This window comes from Jaculus jaculus, chromosome 11 (genome assembly GCF_020740685.1).
Source record: "Jaculus jaculus isolate mJacJac1 chromosome 11, mJacJac1.mat.Y.cur, whole genome shotgun sequence".
Classification (NCBI taxonomy): Eukaryota; Metazoa; Chordata; class Mammalia; order Rodentia; family Dipodidae; genus Jaculus; species Jaculus jaculus.
In genome coordinates, this window is record NC_059112.1 from 64,664,896 (window position 1) to 64,679,244 (window position 14,349).

Sequence of the window (14,349 nt, forward strand, 5' to 3'; positions counted from 1 at the left end):
AAATCTCTTTTATGACGAATAAGTCCTACTAAAGGAAAGGTATTTGGATCCGCCTCTACTGGAATGGGGACAAAAGTAGGTAATTTTACTATTAAAGCTAGATTAACTCTAGCATTCCAGCACTCTGCAAGCCAACATGTGATATTTCTACAATCTATCAAAGAGATGTTAGTGCTAACATTTGCTGTCAGAAAAAAGAATGGAGCTTGTACACAAATTGAGGCTGGATTAAAGCTACTATTAATCCATTGGTGATTTTTATTTATGTCTTTAATATAAATTTTATCATTTATATTAACTCTAACTGCTGAAACATTCCATAATGCATGTTTAGTTCCCAATAATCCTGCTAAAGCTGACACATCTGCCATTGCACCGGCCTCATTGGACAGAAGCCATTTATACCAGGGCCAACCAGCACTATTACTAAGAGTATCATCTCCTTTACTTTTAAATTGGTAACGCCTTAATGGAGGGGTCATTTGAAATCCCTGTAAGATCTGTTTCTGGATTTTATCTGAACTCTGACATGGAGTAAAAATCGGAGGAAATGCATAATTAGGTTCACACCAGGGAGCACCTTTTACATTACTAGCATATATCTTAAGATTGGGCTGTCTAGAAGGGACAGTCACTTCACTCTGTATCAATAATGTGGTAATATTAACATTTGTAACATTACCTCCCTCTCTTGACCCATTTTGTTTTTTCTTAGTAATCTGAGTTAAAGTTGTAAGTATTATACTCATATCAACTTTAGATTTTTCTAATGGGTCCTGCCAAGCACTAAGATTTTGTTTTTGTAATACAATACATGGGGGAGCTAGGTTCTTATTACCCTGGAAAAAACACAAAGTGCCATTCAGATGAAAAGAAGTTTGATTATAAATTGTTGGTGTTTGCATAGGCTCCCTGATGCAAGGCATTTCCCCTTGGCAAGATGTGGAAAATAGAGTAGGTAAGACACTAGAATATGAATGAACTGGCATAGGGACAGGCCATGTTCTGGCCACAGCCCAAAACTGCATCTTAATTCCCTTTATCATCATCGGCAGGAACAGGCTCAGGATCATCAGTAGTAATACGGAGGTTGTCATTCCTTGTTGTCTCATGACGCACGATTCGAGTCAACCGCTCTGGCACCCAGATAGGATCAGCTTGGCCCTGTGGAAAAACACAAACAGCTCCCCTGGATCTGGCTATAACTGGATCCGGGCCTTTCCAGACATTTTCAAGTACATCCTTATATCCTATAGCTTTATGATATCTATCATTGGTATTAGGATCCTCAAAGACTGGATAAGCACTAGCCAGCTTTTTTCAAGTATCTGGTTTTATCAGACTACATCCGGACGAAGGACGTGCCCCAAACGGAAGTCGGCCATCTTGTTGTTTACACTTTTTACTCATAGAAGCATAAGCTGGAGGAGAAGCAAAGACGCCATCTTGTCTGGGTCTAGAACACTCCCGACCACATTCAGTCTCTACTTCCTCAAAATCCTGTTCTTCCTCTGGAGTTAATTCTTCTCCCTCAGATTCATTAGAACTTTCTATATATAAATTTGCAAGTTCCATTAAATCTGGATATAACTTAGGACCTGAATTTGGCCCTTCCTTTTGTGATTCATTTTTATTCTGCGCATTTTTATTCTGTTCTATTTGAAACTTAGGTTCTCCTTTTATTTTAACCTTTTTTTGTTTTCCCCTTTTACTTTCTTTAGACTCTGACACACTATCTTGATGATGTGCTAATATGCGTTGACCTTCCCTGATCACTTCTTCACAATGTTTGTCCTCCAAACAGGATCGCACCAAACGCCATAAGGGCTGTGTACCTGCGCGCAACTTTCGCGTTTCTGACTCACGGTCAATGTCTCTGCCTAATTTATCCCAGCAGGTCAAATTTAAACCTCCAGTCAGCTCAAACCAAGGCGCTATCATAGCCACTTCTTCCAAAAACCCTTTAAGAGTTTTATCTGAAATCTTAAGTCTACGTTGTGTTAGTACTTCCTGAAGTGGCTCCAAAAAGGTGGAGTGGTGTTGTCCCATTTTGCAACCTTATGTATGTTACTTAGAGATCAGTTACAGGCCAAAACTTATCATATAGCACCAGGGGAACTTACCGGTACCGCCGCTCCGTGTGTTGAGTTCTGAATCCTCCCTCGGAAGTATCCTCAGGGGTCCTCTCAATTGGCCGTTTGTTGACAAGTTCCCGGGGTTCGGCACCACTTGTTGCGCCCCTCCCGCCAGCAGGAAGAACAACAACAACAGGATTCTTCTCAAGCACACTTTATTGGGAGCTCCAGACTGAAAGAGAGAAGGACCCTGACCCTACAGAGCCCCAAGCTTATATACTAGTGGTCAGATGATTGTGCAGTGTCGTCTGATTGGCTTAAGTCTCATCAGCTGACTATGCATCACCCAATCGGGATAGGTGAGCAGCCATGTTAGGATAACATCATGTGCTCATGCACAGACAATTAGGATACAAAAGCAGTAAACAAGCTGACACAGCAAAGCCTGATAAAGCCAGCAAGGCTTCCCACAGTAGCTGACACAGCAAAGCCTGATAAAGCCAGCATGGCTTCCCACAATGCTTAGAGTTTCGTGTGGCGCCCAGGTCTGGAGCCTGCTGCGGCGCTTGCCATGGCTGCGGAAGCAGCGGCATCCTCTGCCTCTTCCAATCCATCCTGGAGCTTTTGGCTGACGCTAGACTGCAGGGCAGCGGGGGTGAGCCACTCCTTCGGGAGGCAACTCTGTAGAAAGGGTATACAGGAGCTGAAGTAGGCCAGTTGATTAATCCAGCGAGGAATCTCTTTCCCACAAAGAATCTCTGATAATGCTGAAGAAAAGTGATTGCAGTTTTTATGCATCAAATGATAAGCATTGCCTTTATATTCTTTTCCCAATTCTTCTACAATTTTTTCAATATCATCTTCTAGAAAGTCAGTGCTCCCTAAAACAACAGTTAAATTTAAATGTTTCTCCTAGTTCAGGAGCATTTCCTGGGACAATTTCAAACATTCCAGAAAAAGGATAAGGGTGGCCACCATAAGCAAATTCACGTCGTACACGTTGAGCACCACTAACTGGGTAGCCCCCATCCTCCTCCCCACGGCCGCCGCCTCGTCCTCAAGCCTCTCGGTCTCCGCGGGGCGGAGGCCGCCGACCCCCCCCCCCTCCACCCCGCGGGTGCTTCACGGGAGTCTGAACCCGGGCACTAAGCGTCCAGCCTAGCCCGCCGCAACCCGGGCGGAAGCATCGGGCAGGCAGGCTGCTCCCCGGCTCCACCAACCCCGACATATGTGTGCGGAGGAGCTGGGCCGACCCGTGGCCGGCTCCTGTGTTTCTGTGATATATTTCTATCATTGTAGAGTGCTGTGGTCCTTAATTTCTGAAACTATAGAAACAGCACATCTTGCACAAATCCTCCCTCAATCATAGAATCAGCTAATTCTCCCAGGAACTCTGATCCTTTTATTGGAAGATGGTATACCATACCAAGAAATAAGTGTGTTTGCTAATGCTGGGATATTATTTCAGTTAGCAATAATATATATATATGCTTATGCTAATGTGTGTATGAACATATCCATCAGTACTTCTGTATGTAACCATCTAACTAATACAAGATTTTACTCATATTAGAATTCTAATTTATTACTGCAGAAATCATTCTAGTCTCTTCAAGGGGAACATTATTGTGCATTTTATATTTTAAAACTATTTTTAGTCACATGGATGTATTTGCTATTTATAAGGTTAAATATAGCCAGGCATGGTGGCTCACACCTATAATAGTACTCAGGAAGGTGAGGTAGGAGGATTGCTGTGAATTCAAGGCAAGCCTGGGCTAGAGTGAGTTTCAGGTTGACTTGGGCTAGAATGAGACTGCCTCAAAAAGAAAAAAAGAAAAAGAAAAGGATTAGCAATAACCTTTTCTTTCTTTCTTTTTTCTTTTCTTTTCATTTTTTTCTTTTTTCTTTATATATATATATATATATATTTGAGGTAGGGTCTCACTCTAGCCCAGACTGACCTGAAATTCATTATGTGGTCTCAGGTTGGCCGTGAACTCACAGCAATCCTCCTACCTCAGCATCCCAAATGCTGGGATTAAAGGCATACACCACTATGCCTGGCAAAGATACATGAATTTTTTTACTGCATGTTCAAGGTAGGGTCTCACTGTAGCCCAGGCTGATCTGGAATTTATTCTGTAATTCCAGGCTGGCCTCGAACTCACAGTGATCATGATCCTACTTCTACCACACTGACACCATCACACCCACATTAACCTTTTCTTTTCTTTTCTGTTGTTGTTGTTTTGTTTCTCATAGTAGCTCAGGCTGACCTGGAATTCACTCTGTAGTCTCAGGGTGGCCTCGAACTCATGGCGATCCTCCTACCTTTGCCTCCAGAGTGCTGGAATTAAAGGCATGTGCCACCATGCCCGGCAACCTTTACTTAATTGAAGAATTGGTACTATATATAGGATTTGTGGGCCCAATGAATAATGAATGACAAGAGAAAAGAAAGAAGACATTTTCCCTACCAGGATCCCCAACCTCACCCCTGTGCCAATCATTTGACTACCTCCAAGTATTAAATATAAGCATTAGTGCTATGTGTTTTCTCATCTAGTCCTCACATTGCTATTATGTGGACTTATGAACTCTTAGTCATAGACTAGCAGGAACACAGCTGAGATTCAAATCCTGGTCTTGTCAAGACAAAGCCTGTGGCATACCATTAATCATTGCAATAAATTCCAAAAAGGCACATGAAGACACTGAATTCCTTTTCCTTAATTAAAAACAAAAGGGAGTTTTCCTTCCCTTATAAAAATAGGTAATTGACCTAGCAAGTCTTCTAAGAATTTAAACTAGGCAATATTTTCCAGAGTTGGCTGACCACAGAATATGTGAGGCTGTATTACTGGCTGTGTGTGGTGATATAAAGTAATTAAAGGATCTGTTTTAAACAATGCACATTTTTGCACATCTGTTCTAATGCTGAATTTCAGTCTAAAAATTTTGGAGATTCTTTCCCTTTTTATTCTAAGCAAGCAGAAACAGAAGAAAGATAGATAATGTGGATGTGCCAAACAGTTATTTGGCCTTCCATGGGTACTGGGGGATTGAGCCCAGGTCATTAGGCCCTGAAGGCAAGTGCCATAACTACTGAGAAATCCCTTCAGCCCATTTTTTCTGTTGTTGTTTCTGATAAGGGCTTCAGGTGGTTCTTGTGATAAGGCAAGTTTGTTACTAGCCTAAAATATAATAAGGCATTCAGGAAAAGGATGCTCACATTTGTACCATGGGTAAAAGAAAAAGGCTGGCACTGGCTTAACATTTTCAAAAGCATATTTGTGAAGTAGTTACATGAGCCAAAACTGGCTGCAAGTTAAACCAAATTATTTATTTGAAAATGTATTTTCAGGCCTTCATAAGCTCTGAGAAGGTGGAAGAACCAGGCTTAGAAAATAAGGACAAGTCTTCCAGCTTCCCTACCCAAATTATGCCAAAAACACTATTTCATGTGGATGCAGTGGCTGTGTCCCCTATTCTGGATCCCTCTGAACTCCCTCTTTGTCCTAGCCTGTTTGCTCTGACCTGATAACTGGGTGATCTTGAAATGAACTCTCTACTGTTAGTGTGGTGTGGGGTCAACTGTTAATAGGTTAGATCTTGGAAAAACCTTTTTTTTTTTTTTTTTTTAAATTGAGGTAGGATCTCACTCTGACCCAGGCGGATTTGGAACTCACTCTATTTTTCCAGGTTGGCCTTGAACTTATAGTGATCCTCGTACCTCTGCTTCCTGAGTGCTGCAATTAAAGATGTGTGCCACCACACTTGGCTTAGAAAAATATTTTTTTAAAAAATAGTCAGGAAATAAAAACCAGTGTTTGCTATGGAGAGTAGGTCACACTGCTGAGAACACCTTTTTAGGATCAACTTTTTTTTTTCTTTTTAATTTAATTTATTAGTTTTCTTTTCAGCAAATACAGGAAGTTTGGTACCATTGTTTAGGCTCATCCATGATCTACCCCCTCCCATTGGCCCCTCCTTGTTGATGTAAATGGGTCGTGCATTGTGGAGTTAGCCCACAGTTATTGGTAAGATAAATGTCTTTGCATATCATGACCCAACATGTGACTCTGACATTCTTATCGCCCCCTCTTCCGCAAAATTTCCCTGAGCCATGTTGGGTTCATTTTTGGTCTGCTTCAGTGCTGAGGTGTTGGGGGCCTCTGAGGCTCTGGCTCTCTGATTTGGTAGGAGTTGATTTTTCTCTGTGTTGGTCTCCTTTCCCCTTTGTGCTGGTATCCGGTTCATCAGGAAAATATCACTATTGCTTGTTTTGCCAATTGTCCTTAGTTTCAGCCGGGGCCCTTTTGAGGTATGATGGGGTGGCTCTCTCCTTAGGATCTGCATCTATCTGAAAAAGAGAAGCAGATTCTCCAACAGAGAGTAAGTTAGCACCCACAAAATTGAGATAACAATTACTTTTTTGATAGAGAGTTTGATAGGTGTAGGCCCTCTTGTAGCCCATGATTGATGATAGCTTGATATTGGAGAGTGGGCTTATGTTTGGGTATGGTTCTGACTTGTTTCCCAGCTCCAGCTATGGGTCTCGTACCACTGAGGGATCAGTTAGCCAAATCAAGAGCAGTTGGTTCCCCATCATGGCTGTGTGCCACTATTGCACTTGTGTGGGCATCACATCAGGTTATTTGTTGCTAATTAGGTTAGACAATGAGTTGCTTGGACAGATATTGGTCATTTTCCCCAGTCGCCCATGTAGCACCTTCTGGCACTAGACACACTGACTGGGGACTGACTCTCTTATGGCTTCCAGCCATGCCGTTTCATTTTACATGTCAGCTGTGTATGGAGTCTTCAGCAATAGGGTCTTACCACTGGCCTTTGGTGGGTCATCAAGTACTCTGACAGAAGTCTGTCATTGTTTTGGGAAACCTTGTAGGTTTCTCTGATCAAAAGCTCATTGTGGATGGTAGCCCCAAGCTGGAAGTGGGGATTACAGGTCAGTGCCCACTAAGAAATTGAGGAAAACATAACTAATATACAAAGTTAGAGAGGAGAGAGAGAGGGGGGAGAGAGGGAGAAGGAGGGAGGGAAGATGTAGAAGATTTAGGTTAGTCATGATCCTATCCTCTCCAGTGTCTTGTGGTTCAGGTGTTTCCTGTAAGGGTCTAGTGAAGGTTCAGCCATTTGGTCTGTCTTTTAGGAAGTAGAATTTTATGGTACCATTGCTGTTTGGGTCCAGATTACTGTTTTCCACCCTCCGATGCCCTCCCCACCCTCCCCATCTATCCTATTGTCTAGTCCATGAGGTGCTTGCTGGGTAGTAAGGTATCTTGGGTAGATTCAGGTTAGGTGTTGTAGATGAGTGAGACTATGTGTCGATTTTTTTTCTGTGATTGGGTAAGTTCGCTGAGAATGATCTGTTCCAGGTTCAACCATTTTTCCTCAAATTTCTTTATGTCGTTTTTTCTTACTGCTGTATAGAATTCCATTGTGTAGATATAACACATCTTTGTTATCCATTCTTCTAATGATGGACATCTGGGTTGATTCCAGCTTTTAGCTATTATGAATTGAGCCGCTACAAACATGGTTGAGCAAATCTCTCTGGCCTGTGGTTTGAAGGTTTTAGGGTAGATGCCCAGTAATGGTATAACTGGGTCTGTTGGTATTTCTATCTTCAGCTTTTTCAGGAGTCCCCATATTGCTTTCCAAAGTGGGTGTACCATCCTGCATTCCCACCAACAGTGAATGAGTGTCCCTGCTTCTCCACATCCTCGCCAGCATTTATTTTCATTTGATTTTTTGATGTTGGCTATCCTTATTGGGGAAGGTGGAATCTCATAGTTATTTTAATTTGCATTTCTCTGATGATTAGGGATGATGAACATTTTCTTAAGTGTGCATTTGCCATTTGTATATCTTCCTCTGTGAATTGCCTGTTCAACTCTGCACCCCATTTTGTGAGTGGGGTATTTGTCTTCTTACTGTTTAGACTTTTCAGTTCTTTGTAGATTCTAGAGATTACGCCTCTATCAGTTGGATAACCTGCAAATATTTTCTCCCATTCTGTGTGTATTCTATTGGCTTTGCTTATTATATGCTTGTCTGTAAAGAAACTGTTCAGCTTCATGTGATCCCATTGGTTGAGTGACTGTTTAAGAACTTGAGCCACTGGGGTTTTGTACAGGAAGTCTTTTTCCATTCCTATATCATGGAAAGTATTTCCTAAATTTTCTTCCAGTAGTTTTCGAGTTTCTGGTCTTATGTTGAGGTCTTTGATCCATTTGGATTTGAGTGTAGAACATGGTGAAATGTGTGGATCAAGTTTTAGTTTCCTGCATGTGGTTATCCAGTTTGTCCAACACCATTTGTTGAAGATGCTATCTTTTTTCCAGCCTACATTGTTTGGGTCTTTGTCGAATATCAAGTAGCTATAGTTGCTTGACCCAAAATCCGGGTCCTCAAGTCTATTCCATTGGTCTATACTCCTGTTTTTATGCCAGTACTATGCTGTTTTTATTAGTATGGCTTTGTAGTATAGCTTTAGATCAGGTTTGGTGATGCCACCAGAGGTATTTCTTTTGCTGAGGATATGTTTGGATCTTTGAGGCCTTCTGTTTTTCCATATGAAATTTGAGATCATTTTTTCTATCTCTGTGCAGAACACTGTAGAGATTTTAATTGGAATTGTGTCAAATCTATATATTGCCTTTAGTAGGATTGTCATCTTCACAATGTTAATTCTGCCTATCCAGGAGCGTGGGAGGTCTTTCCATCTTCTGAAGTCCTCCTCAATTTCTTTTGTGAGAGTTTTTATATTTTCGTTGTATAGATCTTTTGCATCTTGGTTAACATTATTCCAAGGTATTTAATTTTTTTTTGTTGCTATTGAAAATGGGACTATGTCCTTTATTTCTTTTTCTGTGTCTTTATCATTTGCCTACAGAAATGCTACCAATTTTTGTGCGTTGATTTTGTATCCTGCTACTTTGCTATAGGAGTTAATCACCTTCAGGAGTTTTGGGATGGAGTCTCTCGGGTCTCTTACATATACTATCATGTCATCAGTGAATAGAGCTAACTTAACTTCTTCCTTTCCAAATTGTATCCCTTTTATTTCCTTTTCCTGTCTTATTGCTTGAGCTAGGACTTCCAGAACTATGTTGAAAAGCAGAAGTGAGAGAGGACATCCCTGTCTTGTTCCTGATCTCAATGGGAATTCCTCCAGTCTCTCTCCATTAAGTATTATTTGGGCCTTTGGAGCTTTGTATATTGCCTTTATTATGTTAAGATGTGAACTGGCCATGCCAATTCTCTCCAGTGTTTTGATCATGAAGTGATGTTGTATCTTGTCAAAGGCCTTTTCTGCATCTATCAAAATGATCATGTGATTTTTATGTTTAAGCTTGTTTATGTGGTGTATTACATTGACAGATTTTCGTATGTTGAAACACCCTTGTGTTCCTCGGATAAATCCCACTTGGTCAAGGTAGATAATGCTTTTGATGTGTTGTTGGATTCGTTTTGTGAGTATTTTGTTCAGGATCTTTGCATCTATGTTCATTAGGGAAATAGGCCAGTAGTTTTCTTTTCTTGTGGCATATCTGCCTGGTTTTGGGATTAGGGTGATACTAGCTTCATAGCAGGAGTTGGGTAGCTTTCCCTGTTCTTCAATTATGTGGCACAGTTTTAGAAAGATTGGTTTGAGTTCTTCCATGAAGGTTTGATAAAATTCAGCTGGGAATCCATCTGGTCCTGGACTATTCTTTTTTGGGAGGCTTTTTATTACTTTTTAATTGTCCATGAGTGTGATGGGTTCATTGAGGTGATTGATCTGCTCTGAGTTTAGCTTTGGTAGATGATATGCATCCAGGAATTTAACCATCTCCTCCACATTTTCCAGTTTTGTGGAGTAGAGGTTTTTGAAATAAGTCCTGATGATTCTGCTGATTTCACTTATGTCTGTTGTGATCTGTCCTTTTTCATTTTGAATTTTGTTAATTTGGAGTCTCTCCTTTTTTTGCTTGATCAAATTGGTGAAAGGTTTGTCAATTTTGTTTATTTTTTCAAAGAACAAGCTCTTTGTTTGGTCAATTGCCTTAATTGTTTCCTTGATTTCCAATTCATTAACTTCTGCTCTGATAATAATTATTTCTTTCCTTATGGAGCTCTTTGTGTTGGATTTTTCTTGTTTTTCTAATGCCATTAGGTGGATGATTAGGCTATTGATTTGGGATCTTTCTGTCTTTTTTATGATGGCATTGAGTGCTATGAATTTTCCCCTGAGGACTGTCTTCATTGTGTCCCATAAGTTTTGGTATGATGTGTTCTCATTGTCATTCAGTTCCAGGAATTTTGCAATTTCATTTTTTATTTCATCCACTATCCATTTATTGTTTAAGAGTGTGCTATTCAGTTTCCAGTTGCCATTGGGATTCTTGGTGGGTTTTTTTTGTTGTTGATTTATAGGAATATAGCATCATGTTCTGATATCATGCAGGGAATTATGTCAATTTACCTAAATATGTGGAGGCAGTCTTTTTAGCCCAGTGTATGGTTCCATGGGCTGCTGAGAAGAATGTGTAGTCTGTGGATTTGGGATGGAAAATTCTGTAGATGTCTGTTAGGTCTAAGTGTTCTATGGTTTTGTTGAGCTCTCTTACTTCCCTATTGAATTTCTGTTTGGATGATCTGTCTATTACTGATAATGGTGTGTTGAAGTCCCCAGATATGATGGTGTTGGCGGTTATTTCAGTTTTATTGTCAAGTAGGTTTTGTTTTATGAACTGTGGTTCCCCTGTGTTTGGTGCATGCAGATTTACAATTGTAATATCCTCTTGATGGGTTTTTCTCTTTATAAGTAGGAAGTATCCTTCTTTATCTTTTTTTTTAAATTTTAAGTTTTTATTAACATTTTCTATGATTATAAAAAAAATCCCATGGTAATTCCCTTCCTCCCCCCTGACACTTTCCCCTTTGAAATTCCATTCTCCATCATATTACCTCCCCATCCCAATCATTATACTTACATATATACAATATCAACCTATTAAGTACCCTCCTCCCTTTCTTTCTCTTCCCTTTATGTCTCCTTTTTAACTTACTGGCCTCTGCTACTAAGTATTATCCTTCTCACACAGAAGCCCTATAATCTGTAGCTAGGATCAACATATGAGAGAGAAAATGTGGCAATTGGCTTTCTGTGCCCGGATTACATAACTTAGTTTAATCATTTCCAGGTCCATCCATATTTCTGCAAATTTCATAACTTCATTTTTCTTTGCCACTGAGAAGAACTCCATTGTATAAATGTGCCACATCTTCATTATCTACTCCTCAGTTGAGGGACATCTAGGCTGGTTGCATTTCCCAGCTATTATAAATTGAGCAGCAATAAACATGGTTGAGCTCTTACTTCTAAGGAAATGAGATGACTCCTTTGGATATATGCCTAGGAGTGCTATAGCTGGGTCATACTGTATATCAATCTTTAGCTGTTTTAGGAACCTCCACACTGTTTTCCACAATGGCTGGACCAGATTGCATTCCCACCAGCAGTGTAGAAGGGTTCCTTTTTTTCCACATCCCCGCCAACATTTATGATCATTTGTTTTCATGATGGTGGCCAATCTGACAGGAGTGAGTTGGAATCTCAATGTAGTTTTAGTCTGCATTTCCAGGAGGACTAGTGATGTAGAACAATTTTTAGATGTTTATATGCCACTCGAGTTTCTTCCTTTGAGAATGCTTTATTTAGCTCCATAGCCCATTTTTTGATTGGCTTGTTTGATTCCTTATTATATAATTTTTTAAGGTCTTGTATATCCTTGATATTAATCCTCTATCAGATATATAGCTGGTGAAGATTTTTTCCCATTCAGCAGGTTGCATCTTTGCTTTTTTCACTGTGTCCTTTACAATGCAAAATATTTGTAATTTCATGAGGTCCCAGTGATTAATCTGTGGTTTTATTGCCTGAGCAATTGGGGTTCCATTCAGAAAGTCTTTGCCAATATGTTGAAGAGATTCCCCTACTTTTTCCTCTAAACATTTTCAGAGTTTCAGGTCTGATGTTAAGGTCTTTAATCCATTTGCACTTAATTCTTGTGCATGGTGAGAGAAAAGAATATATTTTCATCCTTCTGCAGATATATATCCAGTTTTCCCAACACCATTTGCTTAAGAGGCTGTCTTTTCTCCAATGAGTATTTTGGGCATTTTTATCAAATATCAGGGGGCTATAGCTACTTGGGCTTACATCTGGGTCCTCTATTCTGTTCCACTGATCTACATGTCTGTTTTTGTGCCAGGATCACGCTGTATTTGTTACTATGGCTCTGTAGTATAGGTTAAAATCAGGTATGGTGATACCACCAGCCTTATTTTGTTGCTCAGTATTATTTTAGATATTTGAGGATTTTTGTGATTCCAAATGAATTTTTGGATTGTTTTTTCTATTTCCATGAAGAATGCCATTGGAATTTTGATAGGGATTGCATTAAATGTGTAGATTGCTTTAGGTAAAATTGCCATTTTCACAATATTGATTCTTCCAATCCAGGAACAAGGGATGTTTTTCCACTTTCTAGTGCCTTCTGAAATTTCTCACATGAATGTTTTAAAGTTCTCATTGTAGAGATTCCTTACTTCCTTCGTTAGGTTTATTCCAAGGAACTTTATTTTTTTGGTGCCATTCTGAATGGGAGTGATTCTCTGATTTCCTCCTCTGCGTGTTTGTTGTTAGCATATATGAAAGCTACTGACTTCTGTGTATTTATTTTGTATCCTGCTACATGGCTGTAGGTTTTGATAAGCTCTAACAGTTTGCTAGTAGAGTCTTTAGGGTCCTTTATGTATAGAATCATGTCATCTGCAAATAATGATAACTTGATCTCTTCCTTTCCAATTTATATCCCATTTATGTGTGTCTCTTGTCTTATTGCTATGGCTAAGACATACAAAACTATATTAAATAAAAGTGGGGACAGTGGACAGCCTTGTTTTGTTCCAGATTTTAGTCGAAAAGCTTCTAGTTTTTCCCCATTTAGTAATATGATGGCTGTAGGCTTGTCATAAATAGGCTTTATTATATTGAGATATGTTCCTTCTATTCCCAGTCTCTTTAGGACTTTTATCATGAACGGATGTTGGGTTTTGTCAAATTCTTTCTCTGCATCTAATGAGATGATCATGTGATTTTTGTCCTTCAACCCGTTTATATAATGTTACATTTATAGATTTGCGTATGTTGAACCATCCATGCATCTCTAGGATAAAGCCTACTTGGTCAGGGTGAATGATGTTTTTGATATACTCTTGTATTCTGTTTGCCAATATTTTGTTGAGAATTTTTGCATCTATGTTCATGATGCAGATTGGTGTGTAATTTTCTTTGTTTGTTCTATCTTGCCTGGTTTTGGTATCAGGGTGATGCTGGCCTCATAGAAGGAGTTTGATAGAATAACTTCTTTTTCTATTTCCTGGAAAAGCTTAAGAAGCAATGGTGTAAGCTCTTCCTTAAAGGTCTGGTAAAATTCAGTAGTGAATCCATCTGTACTTGGGCTTTTTTTAAGTTGGGAGATTATTGATAACTGTTTGGACCTCCATATTTGTTATAGGTCTATTTAAGTGATTAATCCCATTTTGATTTAATTTAGGTAGGTCATATAAATCAAGGAAATCATCCATTTCTTTCAGATTTTCATACTTTGTGGAGTATATGCTTTTATAGTATGTCCCTATGATTTTTTGAATTTCTATGGAATCTGTTGTGATGTTACCTTGTTCATCTTTAATTTTATTAATTTGTGTCTCTTCTCTCTTTCTTTTGGTCAGATTTGCTAAGGGTTTATCAATCTTGTTTATCCTTTCAAAGAACCAACTCTTTGTTTCATTAATTCTTTGGATTGTTCTTTTTGTTTCTATTTCATTAATTTCTGCCCTAGTCTTTATTATTTCTTCCTGTCTACTGATTTTTGGTTTGCCTTCTTCTTTTTTTTCCAAGACTTTAAGGTGAAGCATTAGGTCGTTTACTTGCGACCTTTCTTATTTCTTAATATGGGCACTTAAGGCTATAAATTTACCTCTTAAAACTGCCTTTATTGTGTTCCAGAGGTTTTAATATGTTGTGTTCTCATTATCGTTTGACTTTTTAAATTTTTTGATTTCCTCATTGACCCATTCATCTTTTAGTAGTGTATTATTTAGTTTCCATGATTTTGTGTATGCTCTATAGCCTTTCTTGCTACTGATTTGTAGTTTACTTCCATTGTGGTCAGAGAGAATGCAAGGAATTATT

The 14,349-nt window shown here is 39.3% G+C and overlaps 1 protein-coding gene and 1 pseudogene across 1 annotated transcript in view; one reads left to right on the forward strand and one right to left on the reverse strand.

Moving 5' to 3' along the window:
* Positions 1-14,349, forward strand: part of Lekr1 (leucine, glutamate and lysine rich 1) — a 319,603-nt gene that overhangs the window by 160,157 nt on the left and 145,097 nt on the right. The window lies entirely within an intron of this gene.
* Positions 2,598-3,369, reverse strand: LOC105943631 (annotated as a pseudogene).